This window comes from Carassius auratus, chromosome 21 (genome assembly GCF_003368295.1).
Source record: "Carassius auratus strain Wakin chromosome 21, ASM336829v1, whole genome shotgun sequence".
Classification (NCBI taxonomy): domain Eukaryota; kingdom Metazoa; phylum Chordata; class Actinopteri; order Cypriniformes; family Cyprinidae; genus Carassius; species Carassius auratus.
Window position 1 is genome coordinate 3,978,356 of NC_039263.1, and position 15,577 is coordinate 3,993,932.

General features: G+C 35.1%; 1 long non-coding RNA gene across 1 annotated transcript; it reads right to left on the reverse strand.

Moving 5' to 3' along the window:
• Window positions 1-3,977: 3,977 nt before the first annotated feature.
• On the reverse strand, window positions 3,978-12,124 carry LOC113038254 (uncharacterized). Its single transcript, XR_003274747.1, has 3 exons — window positions 11,694-12,124; window positions 5,402-5,451; window positions 3,978-4,846 (listed from the first exon to the last, which is right to left on the reverse strand). It is a non-coding gene; the product is annotated as an uncharacterized LOC113038254 (long non-coding RNA).
• Between the last annotated feature and the right edge of the window lie 3,453 nt (window positions 12,125-15,577).

Consider the following 15,577-nt stretch of genomic DNA (forward strand, 5'->3'; position numbering starts at 1 on the left):
CACCCACCACCAAAACCACCTGAAGGAAACCCAGCATGAAAACACAGTTTAATGGATCGTTCATAATGACTTTCAAAAGATCACTAAATTCTAGACACTCATAAATTTGTGGAGCAAAGTCTACTGCGGCAGAATTTTTTCTTGGTAATCTTAAAATATTTTACACAAAACTATCCTTGTTCAGCTTTTTTTCCTGTCCATTTTGATAAGCCTAATAATGTATACTGATAGTCAGCAGCAGTTGATTGGCATGTTATTTTTTGTTTCTTTTAATCTTTCTCAAAGCATCTGATATATGGAGAAAATGGAAATTATCTTAAAGGTTATATAGACATGCTGACATAATGTTAATCATTTTTAATCCTCAATACTGGTCCTCTTTTAATTTTTAGTTACTTAAAACTGCATTAGATGGTATCTGAGATGGACTGAATCATGTTGATGTTTTCCAAAAAAAAAATTATAAATTCTTTCTACATTTTTATTTTCAAAAAAAAAAAAAAAAAAAAAGAAAATATATATATATGCAGAAATATATATATATATATATATATATATATATATATATATATATATATATATATATATATATTTCTGCATTCTTTGCAACTGCAACATCCATTAGAAGTTTTTAATTCACTAGCAAAACTTAGAGAAACAAATTATTTTAAGGTCCAATTATGCATGTTATTCACTGATAATTGTATCCTACAATTTAACTTGTATTCAATGAGGATGCATTAAATTGATCAAAAGAGTTTTTTTTTTATATTTTTACTTTTTATTTATCAAACAATCCTGAAAAAAAGCATCTACAAAAATTTTAAGCAAGATAATTACTTTCAACTTTGATAATAATAAGAACCATTTCTTGATCAGCATTGATTGTTAAAGGATCACAGAAGACTGGATTAATGGTTGCTGAACATTCAACTTTGCCATAACAGGAATAAGTTACATTTTAAAATATATACAAGTACAAATGTTATTTTAAATTGTATTAAATTAAATTGTGTGCTCAATATAGCATAACAATTACAGCTTCGCAGTGTGAATACATGCTTTCTACCTTCCCTCACAAAGATCTGCCTTTCAATCCTGCACTAGTGTTGTGTATCTGAATCCAATTTCATCCGTTAACTCGGCGCACAGTCTACCGCAACCCCTCGACAACCGGTTAATTGACTTCAGGCTGGTGAGATGCTTAGAGCAGGGAAAAAGCAACAAATAGATTTACACTTCAGGGTTCAGCTACGGATAGTTGTGACAGCCTTTTACCTCTTCCTGACACAAAGTTTGGCTTAAGCTCACAAACTATATATCCTTCTCTAACAAAGAGACATCTGTCGCTGCTCCCTTTCCGAGCGTGAGAGGTTGAAGAGAAGATGATCTCGTCACACGCGAGCCGTTGAAACGCTTATTATGTAACTGTGGAGGGTCCACAGCTGCAACGAATCTGTGTGCTCTGTAAACCCTATATCCCTCCTCACATCTCATCAATTGATCTGTTATGAAACTTCGGAAATAAAGTCTTTCTGCGATGCCAAGGCTCATTTAAAAGGAAACAGTGTGGTGATTTTCCTATTTGACACCTTTTGCATGAATTCATACAACAAATAAATGGAAGCAAATGGCAGTTTAAAAGGTTATTTTATTATTTCTGTTATTTATATATATATATTTTTTTTTTATTTCAGTACATGACACTCATTCCCTCGTGGAAGTGAAACATGATCGAGTTCTTGTAACAGAGTGAGACTGACTAGGAGTCCTTTAGCTGAATTATTACATTTCGCCTGGCACAGATGATCCAGTTGGAAATGTATCTGGAAAACCTCTGCTCCTATTATTTGGTTAAAGCTCAAATTACAGGAGCAGCTTTCCTCCATAGTCTTTAGATCTTGCCGGATAGCGAAAATTGTTCAGTGGAGTATGATTTGCACAGAAGACTGCATTTTCTGTAAGCCGCAGAGTCTTCGAGAGCGCTCTTGGTCTTAAGGGGCTTAACTCCGGTTCCTGCTGAACTGAGCCAGTGCTAAATACATCAACTGTTATCAGCTCAGTAGGCACAGGAGGTTGAACCCAGTGCTGTACCTCACCCTGGCCTTTGCTAATTTCAAGGTTCTCTACAAAGCTTCATGTTTCCCTTCTGATTGATCATAAGTCCATATTATGATCAGAGCTGGATTACAGGTTTATTTATATAGAATGTAAATCAGTGAAAGTATTGCATTATAGTCAAGTATTGGCACAATAAATAACTTTAAAAAAAATATAAAGAATTAACGTGCTTGGGCATGAAAATAGTCAGTATGTAAACGTCAAATGTATCTTGATTATCCCCACATCTGCAGCTGTTTAGTCACAAATAGGTAAATATTTTCATTTCATAAATTCATCATTCAATTAAAACACTCAGACACACACACACAAAATAAAAGCACAAAAGAACATATTGGACAGTGGGGTTCAAAAGTATCAGCCCTCCAGTTAAAAAAAAAAAAAGTTTTGTTAAATGCATTTGATAATGATTATAGACTGTAAAAAAAAAAAAAAAAAAAAAAAAAAAAATAGGGCACAGTGATTTTTATTCAAATTAAGGAATTCAATGTTTCCATAATTATTTTTTTCACTTGTTTTACCAAGATTTTGAATTATGCACTTCATTGCATTTTGTTTTTTTGGTTAAAGGAGATGTTCGTAAAATCAATGGATAATATTCTGGCAGAAAATAAACAGAACTTTTTTTTTTTCTTTTTTTTTTTTTACAGCTTATATTGTACATTGACTGACAGAAACGTAAGGGGGTGGAAGTTCAGCATTGCATGTTGAATAGTGCTCTGGCTTAACGCCAGCATGACCAGACCACCCTGTCTGACCGGGAGGGTGGGTCTCAGGATTACACTGTGACTTCTTTTCCTGCTGCGTCATTTCCCGTAGTTCCTCTGGATCAGGTTTGTGTTCTTTTTCCAGTTTGCTATAGCATGGCCAGCCGTCATGTTTGGGTTCTCCCCTCTTGGCTGATTTCGAGTGTGGGCCTCAGAGGAGCGGAACTTAGCCACTGTGAACATAGGCTATGCGAGATCTGTTCACAGAGTGAGCTAAGTCCTGCACCTCACAAAACGTCTTCAGACATAAAATCCATATGTACTACAAAACATTGCCCAAATTATCATCGAATTCGACAACAAAAATCAGAATATATATAAAATGTTGTTTTACATTTGTCCTAGATCCAGATCTGAAATCATGCGATGTTAAAAACCAATATGCAAAATAAAGTATTACACATATAAAGCTAATGAAATTAGCCTTTAAAAGCCTTTTTCATTTCTAAAAATATATATAAAAAAGTGAACACCGTTATTGCCACATAAAAATGCTAAACATTTGGATAAAAATGTCTGCTAAATAAATCTATGTAAATGTAAACACAAAATATAATCTGCGAGACTGTGAAAATGGCACTGTGATCTTCTGAGAAAGGAAGAACAACCCAAAATAACAGCATTCTTCTATTAGTCATTGGTCAAGTTGGGGGGAAAAATGAAGAAAATGTGAAAAAAGGTGTGATTAATGTGAGTGTGAAAAGTGTCAATTTTCTTAAAGTAACCATATTCAAAAGTGTCTGAAGATAAAGAAACATCAGTAAAATGTTCTCTCTCTCTCTCTCTTTTTATTTTTATAATTCATATTATATTAGTGCGGGGAAAGAAACAGAATACATTGAGTTACATCATTTGTAAGAGTCCAGTAAGGTTCATGTGTATTAAAGAGTTAAATTGTTAACTCTAAGAAATCTAAGACATTCAAAATTCTCAATGTGTTCATGAATCAGTTTATTTTTATTTACGATAATATATATATATATATATATATATATATATATATATATATATATATATATATATATATATATATATATATATATATATATATATATATATATATATATAATGTATATATATAAACTCTAAATTCTTTATTTAACAAACCTATTAGCATAATTTTCCTCACACATCCAGTTATTTGACAAAGCAGAATGGCACAATTTCCAGAACCCATTTCAAAGATGGTCTCAGCTGTTGAAGCCACAGCCTTTTATATTCACATTATGTTGGGCCTCATGTCTGTATGGCACAGTAGCTTAGTATCATGTTTCCAGTTCCCCAAAACCACAAGATGAGATCCAGTGTTTATATAATGAACAAAAAGTGAAACATATGGAACCTACAGATATGAGCTTTCTATTTCAGTGCGTATGGTTTATTCTGAGGGTAGATTATTCAGTCCTCGGGACATGGTGGGAAAAAGGGTTTGGTCCGTTCTCTTCGATTCGGATTTGATGGCTTCATCCATCAGAGTGTAAGCGGGGGCGACTCACGGAGACTTTCATGGAGTAAACAGTTCACAGCTGGTTGGAAATCCCTGGCAATGTGATTTTGTGATTTAATTCCAAATCACTCTGCCAGGAATCCCTCCAGCTGGTCCATTGTTGAGATGACCAGGAGAAAGTGAGGAAGAAAACCAGCAGCTAATGTAATATGCTGCCAGTAAGTACTGGTGACACACGCCGTTCCACACTGCTGTGGTATCACACGGATCTTGTTTCACACTCCGCTCACGGGGATAATTTGCCCAGACTCACGCATACTCTTGAGAAAACAGACTTTGAATGGAGCCATAGTGTCTTCTGTTTACACGACCCCAGGTCTTCTGTGTGTGTGCGCACCTTAGCCATTAGATTCTGTTGACAAGATTTGTCCTCTTTCCAGCAAATTGTTACCATCTTTAGCCAAGTATGATCCACACATCACAGGGTTTACCCTGTTAAATGGTGCTCATCCTGTGGAATGAGTGTATCATATCAAGTCACTGACATAATGAGAAATACAGAAAATTGTCAGGGTCAGTGCAACGGCTACATAATAGAGTTAATTTTCCGCATGAATCATCGGGCTGTTGTTTCGTGTGGTGGCTCACGACATGGGGCCGTGATTGCAATCGGCCTCTGCTGCTCCTCTCATGTCTGTGGAGATGTTGGGATTTTTCATCACTGTGACTGCCAGAAACGAATTGCATTAGAGGCCACATTAAAAGCCAGAAGCCGGTTGTCTGAACTAAATGCAAATGGATGTTTTTACAAAGATATAATGTTTTTTCTTAAAGATATAATGTTTTTTCTTATCTTAGCTGGAGCCTTTATTACTGGGTTATGGGTTTCTATTATGAGGGTGCATGCCATATTGGCAACTGCGTGTGAAATTCACTGGGTTACTTAAAATGAAAGAGGACGTGTTGCTCTGTCCCTAGACAATTGCATTTTGATATCTCTTTAAATGGACATGTCTATGAATCTCTGATTTGTAAGCATGGGATTTTCTTATGAAGGTAAACTCACCCAAGACTGCTTATTTGAAATTATCTCCAGACAGGCATTACGGAAATGTTCTGAAAGAAAGAGAGGGAAAGAGACTTTTTGTTCATTTTGAAAGCTGTTTGAATGTCTTTCATTACCTCTGAATGATACATAGATGTTATGAAGCAGGCTGTTAAAAACGTATGTTGTGCTACACATAACTCCTTCCAAGGTTTTTATTTTTCTATTTTTATTATTATTATGTTAATGTTAATAGACCAAGCTTAGCAGCTACATTGTAATTGTTTTTATAGTTTATTTGTAATGCACACTTATGATGCATCCTAAAATCCTGTACAAGACACACACACACACACACACACACACACACACAAACACCTTGTTTCCTCCTCTTCAATCAAATAAATAAATAATAAAAAATAAAAACAACAATGTGAAATGTCTCAAAGATTTAAAGCTGGCTTCAGTTCTGTTTATTCCAAGCTTGGATGGACTGTGCATGTACATAAGCATGTTATTTTTAATAGAGCATGCTGAATTGATTACTGTAGTTATAGCAATTTAAACAATTTACTCAATAAATGCATGTTTTTTTTGGTTTTATATTAGATTTGTATTTTATATAATATATAAATTGACGTAAACATTATGACTTTTGTATTCATATGTAAAGTCATTTATTATTCTTTGTTAAAAAAAAAAACAACTAATGCAAATTTGTGTTTTACACATGAATTACAAACGTCCTTAGTTATCCATTCTGTAATAAAACACTTAATGTCATTAGATGACATCTACAGATCTTGTAATTGTCCTATTTTTCAGTCAAGTGTGAGCTATTGGTCAGACTAAGTTTAGCAGAAACCTATTACGGAGCATTCATTCAGAAAGCTCAGTGGTTTCAAGTGGGGAATCTGTGTTTTCCATTTCTCCTTGACAGCTTAATATATGTTCCTTAGTTCAGTTCCAGAGAGAAAGCTCACTGAAACCAAATAATTGTTGCTTCACATTTGAAATAACTAAAGCACCTTTCAGAAGCCTCATTAGTTCAAGACAATGAATGACTTTATCAATTCAAGTTCAGTTAAATGGTCTAAAAGAGTAAATGCTATTAAATGGAAGAAGATGAATAGAATGAGAACTGTGCGGAGGAATAACATATAAATATTTCAATATGATAAATGTATGATTTAAAGATGTAAAAGCGTTAACCTGGTACAAGACTATTTTAATATTAAAGGCACTTGATGTGTGCTTGAAATATGTTTGATATGATGACTCATAACATAATGTGGTTTCATCAATGGCCATGTGAACAAAAAGTCACATGGCAGAGTTTGGAAAAATCACGAAACTCTTGGCATGCACTTTGCTCTTTCAATTTAATGTTCACTTATTGGAAAATAATGCACATATAATTTCCTGTGCATTCACTATTCTTGGTGTCCATTCTATATATATATATATATATTTTTTTTTTTTTTTTTTTTCATAACCTCCTAGGAGAATGAATAAAGATATCAGCTTCAACAATGTTTTTGAAGAAAACCATGCTTTTGGCTTTTAGTGACAGGTTCGCTTGCTGTCATAATGTCCATCATCTACTCGTCTTGAGCTACTGCAGCATGCTTCTGAAATTATGGCTACTGATAATACCGCCAGCTCTCCTCTCCCCATGATTACACATGATTTTCATAGTCTCCCCTTTTATGGCTAGATGGCCTCAGGGGCAGCCCAGCACACACGTGATTGGTTTGGCTGTTCTGACATCATTGCCTTGTCCTGGTGGGGAGGAAACACTTATGTGGACAAAAGGAGGCATTGCATGCTTGGAAGTGGGTGGGCGGGCTTCCCAAGATGAAGTTGCAGATAAATTGGATTGTGTGCACGGTGCGTATGGAAAAGGCCCTTTTGCAGGGGGATGGGGTTTATAGAGAGGGGAGCTGCAATGCAGGTCGAGACTGAGACCAGTGATGTTGAGCTGAGAAACTGAAGGCAAAGTTGCAGGACTCCTGATAACAACAACCTATTGCATGATCAACAATAAGCACACAAGTGCATACATATAAGCTATCAGAAAAATAATTCAGTAAGAGATTTAATGTCCCCTGAAGCTTTGAACATCAAATATGTTATTGAATTCTTTGGTAAATGTGGCTCTGTGTTCAACTGATAAGCACATTCTGGAAATAATCAAGGAAATCAGTGATTACATATCCAAAAGGAGATTTGCTGGTTTCTAGAGGGTCACGTCCATTCCAGGATTTTGTTACCACGGAGGTAGCACATTGCAATTACTTTAAGTGTATTTGATGCACTTTTGTAACTTAAAGCAAACCATAACTGATTTGTGGTATCATTAACCATCATTTAAATATGAAACAGAAAAGATCAAAGTTTTGATTTACTGTCTATAAAACCATGTGATGTTTTTGTTTTTCAGTTGTTTAAAATGAAGTTTTTAGGTAACAATATTATTGTGCATGATTGAACTACTAATGAGAATATATATATTTATATATAATTCTTTTTATTTTTTATTGCAAGTTTGAGTTATAAATGAGAACACTATTATTATTAATAAAAAAAAATATGTAATCGTAAATCTTGAAAAAAAAAGTTCCCCCTTTTTTAATCAGACTGAATCAAAAGGTAGAGGTTTTGATTTACGATGTATAAAGCCAAATGTTGTTTTTATTTATCAGTTTTTAATCAACAATTTGTGTGATAAAAATATATCACACATGATTTAATTAATAATGAGAACAATATTATTATTTTCTTTTTGTAATTGTAAATCTTAAAAATGATTATCGAGTTTATTTAACCATATTGAATCAAAAGGTAATCCTAGAAACGTAAAATAACATAGTCAGAGAAATTGATCACAGTATGTCACGCATGGTTTACATTTTCCCTCAAAAATACATAAATAAATAATCATACTGAGATAGAACCACATTTGCCAGAGTACTTTCAAACACACTCTTCATTAACTAAATATCTAACAGAACTTCAGTTGAAGGATGTGTCTGGAGGCATAATAACTTTGACAATTATTTGCTATACACAGCTGAGGGAGTATGCCGCATGACTTTAAAAATTGCTCTCTGAGGACACAAGAGGATGAGCTTAATCAGACTCAGACTAAATGAAAGCTTGGTTACATAAGCTTATAGTACAGCCCTTAAATAAATGTACAATGTCATATGAAAGGACAGAAAATAGACTGATTCAACACTACAAGAGCCTATGAGATCTGCTTTCAAGCTAATGTGTACCATGACATGGCTGTGAAAATGTACGGAATATTCTAGAATACGGTGTCCTGTTAGGATTTTTTCTTTCTTTCTTTCATCTTTGCCTCAAAAGAACACAGGGATACAAATTATTTAAGTGATAGCTAATTGCTGATTTTTGGCTAATTAACCTGGCTTACTCTTGGCAACTGTACTTGCTTATTAGCGGCGTTGAGACAAGTAGCTTCAGCACTGCTTTCCCACGCATAAATGAAGGTAGGGAAAATTTGGGGACTTTATTGGACTTGGAAAAATGCAATAAAATCTCTCTCTGAATGCACCCATCTGTTGGACTTTAGAAGACTTCCTGTAAACAAGTCGTAGAGAACAAAACCTCTCACACCAGGTCTCTGCCCATAATTACCCTTTCATCTTTATTTTCCGCCTTTCTTTTTAGCCTGCTGTCTTCTGCTCTTACTCACATTATCACTATGACACTTAGCAGGGCCCTTGACACGGTGAAGATTTATTATGACGCTAATGTTTAATTTCATGGATTCATATTGCTATGCAATTAGCAATTAGGAGAATAAATTATTGTGCTGCATTTTTATTTGAGTATAACGTCTCAGTAATGTGGATCATGTCTATGTTTCTAATGTTTCTGTTTATTTGTTTTTTCTTATATCCAACTAATTAACATTGTTACTTACTTAGGCTGTCATTGTTGAGGAAATTAGTAATGAATCCTAACCTGATTTATTCAGATATGGGCCGTTATGATGTAATTTCCCTTCCCCCTCCTCATAGTTTGTTTGCGTGCATCATGTGCCATTTCCTTCCCCTGCTCTAATAATCTTTCAGCTGCCAGGAAGCGGCATTTTCGTACAGTTACCCATTTACTGGTATAGCAGCACAACACAGACAGTTTTGTGTAACTTGATTTCTTCCAGATTACCCCTGTTGCTTGTAATTTACCTCAGACAAATGTGGCTGGATTAGAGGGTTTACATCCAAGTTTTGTTTGACTTTCTGTTAGGTTTAATTATTCTGAAAACTAAGAATATGACACAGTCGCTGAAGTGCATGACTCAAGCTATTTTGCTAGGCACGCTCAGATCGTCAGTCAGTACTCTGAAATAAAGATCTCAGTTGATTGAAGTTCTAACAACAATTAAAAAACCATGTGAATGTGGCTTTTTTAATTGTAGTGAACATGGTATTAAAATGAAACTAAGCTCTCACAGACAGAATATATAATTTACACATAATTTAATCATTTGTAAGCTCATAAAGCTGGATTTACTGGATTCATTTATTTTCCCGTTCATTCTTTTCTTTTTCTTTTTTTTTTAGTATGCAATCATTATTTCAAAAAAGGCTTTTTATCAATATATAGAAAAATATACATAGGTACATACTTAAATATTTAAATATTTAATATAGGTGTGTCTATTTAGAAATAGAAAATGCAATAAATTTGAAGTAAAATATAATTTTAAACACATTTGCATTTATTAAAGGTGTTTAAATTTATTTCTAATTTGAGAAAAATCCAAATGTTATTGTAATTTACTTTTTTTCTCAGATCAAAAATTTATTAAAAAGAGAAAAAAGGGCAGCTTTGAACGCATATTATCTTAAACTCATATCTGTTGGCATATATACAAATATATATAATTGAATAATGTTTTGTATATTTACAATCTTTAAATATAACAGCACATCACATTAAAAAAAAGCAAAAATCTTAATAAACAAGTGCACAGAAATACTACAGTTTTTCCTTTAAGTTTAGAGTCCAGTGTGTACGTGTAGTATTTCAGTGGCTGTGCATCGAGGCTCATTGACGTATGTGAGTAAAGTGCAGCTAAAGGCCCAGCGCACAGATCCTCGGCCACGCTGTTGATCTAATCACGTCACTGATGTCAGGTGGAAAAGATGGCTTACTTCCTCTCTCTCTGCCAGGACCCATTTGAAAGAGGCAAAGTAGCAAGACAAAGCACATGCTCAGGGTCTCTTAATCACGAGTCTTGAAATTAAATTACAGATATTTTTCCTCCACTGTCTTTATTTTTCTGTAAACACAATGAGATCTGTAATAACTGTAAACACAGATCTTTGCCTTTTATGGCCCGTTTTTAGGGAAAATAATGAAACAGCTGCTTTATGTTTTTATTAAACAATTAAACCCAATTCAATTAAACCCAATATAAATCCAGTTTCCCATGTGTTGGGAGTCTAAATGGAAGGATATAAAAGCATTGCCAAACTATGAAGTGTTAAACTGCATATAAAATGTTTGTTTGTATTTCCTCTTTAAAGCTTGTTTGATGTCTTTTTACAGTAAAACTTTATGTTGGAATTGTGGTTTCTAGCAATATTTGGGGTTAAATACAGGTTCCAGCATTAAAATCTCATTCCAAGCTCAATAAACACAGGCCCGTAAATGTCTCCCGCCACACTATAATGAGCGGCAATTTCTGATATTTAAACACCAATTTATAAAGGGGAAAATGCCAGATTTACGCTTATTCTTTTTAAAACCGATGAAAATGCAGACATTTAAAAGCAATAATGTAAAAGTAAATAATTTGCCATGAATTATAATGAAAATTAAAAAAAAATAATTAAATGAGATTTCACTTATATTTTTTGCTCATTTTTATTGGATTTCTTTTCTTTAATAAATACTATAGATTTCAGTCTGCAATTTTCATATCCTTTAAATCCAACAATGAATGCCATTGTTTATGATTTTTCAACAGTACTGGTCTGCTGTTAAAATTGGCCGTCTGTAACACTGGATTAATCTTTTGTTTTTTCATTTTTTATTTTATTTTATATATCCTAAGTGTTTGTGCTCAAACACTCGGAGACTGAAAATGCCTTATGCACACAAAGAGAATAAACCTGCCTGTAGAGAATAATCCAAAAGTTCAGGACAAGCAAATCCAGACGCAGCTGAATATGCTAATTTGACAAAATACCAATGCAACTGTTTTCTTGAAGGTTAGCAAACTGCTGCATCCCGAAATGAAAGAAAAAGAAAATCAAACTTTTGTTCTACTCACAATTAAGTCCAGGTGACTCGCACTCTCCGAGTTGTAATAAACCAAGACTGTGCTGATCCTCACAGCCAAGCGTGCAGGGCACCTGGCCCGTACAGAGCGTCCATACATGTGGAGACTGAGCTCTACTTTAAGAGTCCTGAGCAAAGCTCTGCTCCACACTCCTCCTCTAGTCAGACTCAGGAACTGAAACGGAGGCGTATACATCATTCAGAAGTTTGTCTTTGAAAACCACACCCATCCCAGAGCAAAGAGAGAGGAGGGGAGAGGCTGTCTTTTCCTTAAATAACACCAGAGTAGAGAGGAAACTTATGTTTTCAGCCTCAAAACAAACCTCAAAGGATCAGGCAGGAGGCTGTTTTTGGAAAATAAAAAGGAAACAGAAAGTTAGTAAAATCTAAGGTCACACAGAAAGTTGATTTTAATGAGAGGAAGACCCCTAAAACTTGACTAATAACTAATAACGTTTTTCAGTCATTCCACATGTCATTTAAATGCAGAAGTTCTGGAGATATCAATCTCGCAGGCTTGACGGCATATTATCATAATCGAATTACTCTGTCTTAAATTATTATGAATTATTCTGTCTCAAATAATTATTCTGTTTTAAATCATGCCTTGTTATTATCCAAAGCAAGAGCACCGTTTTAAACAGACATGAGCAATGTTCTTTATGTTTAATGACCGTCTTGTGTTTACAGCATAACTGTTTGTGTTGCTAGGTAACTGGCTTCTACGTTATCATCTTAATTCAATCAGTCTCAATCACAGTCCACTTGCGCTGAAACTAGATCCCACATATCCACATCCATCAATACTTGTAGTTTAGCTGTGTAAATGATGGCTCAAGTCATCTATAGCAGTGGTTCACAACTGGACCCAGATTCGACTTTGGACGTCATGTGGCGACCCGACATATTACCAAAATTGAATTTCAGTGTTTCATGCTCTTGGCAGCCATTTATTCACTGCATAAAACTCATTGCGGTTGGAACAAAACCATGCCCTCGTTTCAAATGTTTTATGCATTCTGGGTCATATTTTCCTTTACCTTGCGAGTTCTGTTTACTGTTTGAGGATGAGAGCATGTCATGCAAACCCGTCCATGTTGACCTAATTTGCTCATATTGACAGATAAATTAGTAGAAAAACACAGTAGCTTGACTGGATACTCAGCAACAAGAGAAACCTTTTCTCCTCTGTTAAAATCTGATAAGCCTATTTATTGAGCCATTTTGCATTTGACTATTTGTGTCTAAATGTACTTTTCCCAGAACAGACAGCCGCAGCGAACCTCTCATAGTGTACAAAATAAAAAAACAATATCTGCTATGTCTCTTTCTTTCTTTTTGGTGCATGTGTGTTTATGTGTTTATTAATTAAGGAAGTCATTTCCGAACTCAGTGGCTCTGAACACATTCCAATTTCGACTGACCGAGTCTGATTCAAACTTCTAACTATCAAACTAGTTTAAGACTGATTGATGAGTACTTTTGAGTGACACATTAAAAAGAGTATGTTCGGAAGAGTAATTTGTGGCTCATTGTGTGTTATTTGTTGATGCATGAAAGAAGCCCTGGTGCCTGTTCTTGCCTTTATCACGAGATTTCAATGGTATTACCAGATTTTAAAACCAACTATTTTTGTTGCATTTTTGTGCATTGCGATCACTGTCTGGAGTCTTGTTTAGATACTGGACTTCTCGAGGCAGCCTTCAGGTTATGGCTTTGACTAATCAGAGCACTACTGTGGAAAAGGAAATGACACCGTTAACAGCCCTGTGAGGACCGGCTTACAAAGGAGAGGTCTAGAAACAAAGTATGAATGTCTTATTTGGTCTGGCTGGTTGCCCGGACAGCAAGTGAAAACAAACATTGCTCACACATTCCCTATCAGGGACTTCAGACAGCCAGACAGCCAGACCTTCATGAACACTTTCACCTGTAACTCCCTGAAAAAAAAAAAAAAAAAAAAAAACTACTGGAGGGGAATGTGTGTGTGTGTGTGTAAGTGTATGCATGTATTAAGTTTGTGAGTCATAGGGTATGGGAGACTCCACCCTGCGTAGGAGGGCAATAGAGCCTGTCACTTACTCTGTCCTGGGAAGAACTGCCCAGACAACAGCGCTCTTTGTTCAAATGTCAGTTAAAGTTGGGTAATGATGAGATCTTTCCAGCTGTCCAATCCCAAAGCCATTTCGCCTGCTTTATACAAATTGACCAATGCCGTAAAAGTAAAGCACGCTCAGAAAATTGAATGTGTATCCCGTATGTTGGTTTTTTTCTTTTCTTCTTCCTCTTCTTTAAAAAAACTGATCATAATGAATGGATGGAATCTGTTCTAGAATTCTTACCTGTAACTTGTCCATTTTAGCGCATTTATAGCTTTTCTTTGCAGTCACGGAACCTTAAATTACACTTGTAAGAAACATAATTATTCTGATTTGTGAATTGTTTATGTGTGTGTTTTCGGTCTGGAGTAAATGAAATGGAACGTTTCTGGGAACACCATCCTGCATGAATGGGTCTACGAGCAAGGCAAAGTTTAGCAGAGCACTACTTCACCAACCAAATTGAAGCAAATGTGTGACATTGACCGTGTTAATTCCTTTGCACAAAAGGCTGGATGTTCTTGCTTCCACTGTAGCTCCAAAAGTTATTTGGATCATTCTCAAATCAGTAACAAGATCCTGAAGTTTTGTATGTATATGCGTTATGAGTCATTTTCTCCTGATAACCCCGAAAAGAACTTACACTTTTTTTAAAAGTGTTTTAATCGTACATGCAATTCTGAGTTTATATGAAAATTATCTTTCTCTCTCCCTCTCTTTCCCTCTCTCTTTGAAAATGTATGGGATTCATTACAAAGAAATTCTATGCTCTGTTAAAGATGGAGAACACATTTTTGCTAAGTGTCTTGAGTGAAGTGCATGTTTGTTAACTGTTTTTAATGGTTAAGAATAAAGTGTTATAAAATCTCTCTCTCTCTCTCTCTCTATTTTTTCTTATTCCATGAAAGAGAAAATACATTATTACTAGACAAGACAAGATTATTTATTATTTAATATTATCTGTCATTATTTATTCAATTATTTCCATTTGAATGTAAAGTAAATAAATATGTAATTTTAAAATAATGCCTTGCTCACTAAGTTACCCCTTTACTCTCAGTCTCTATAGGTCTGTTGACTGCTTGGATCAAAATTGATCCTGTTCTCAATTTAAAATTAATCTGAGGGAAATAATATTTTGATATTTGCTTTGAAGTCTCTAAACACTAGGTAACATAGGCCAGAGCTGCAGCGGAAGAAAATGAGGCCCATGTGGTCATGTGTGCCACTTAATAAGGGACACTGGGTTTTGCTCTGAAGTAATCTGCCAGCTGGCTGAGACGCCAGAATCAAATATCTTGTTTGCTTGCTGCTCGGTCCAAATAAAGCATGTCTTTGCCTTGCTGCCTGCATCGGCTTCCCACCGCGACAGGTTTGCTTTCACCAATTAAGAATCATTCAAGTCGAAATCTGCTCGCCATTTCATCCAACTACTCTTGGGTTTTTAATTCCCATTAGAATGCAAATTTTTAAAACATATAACTCATGCAGCATGCATATATCAAACAAACTATTTATGCATTACCTTTCATTTTTCACTGATTGACACTTCACCTCATTGATGTAGTTGGGTGTATAGGAACAAGGGGGTTTTGTTTTGAACGGAACTGTAAAGTAGGAATGGAGTCTGGAAGCACTTATCCGGGGGCCTGACTGATTATGCCGGATTGAGACTGCATGTGCGCTCTGTAGTTTTATTTAGCAGACTGCATGGCAATTAACTAATCACTCCGGCCTAGAAGCAGGTGATTATGCTACATCTCATTCAAACATGCAC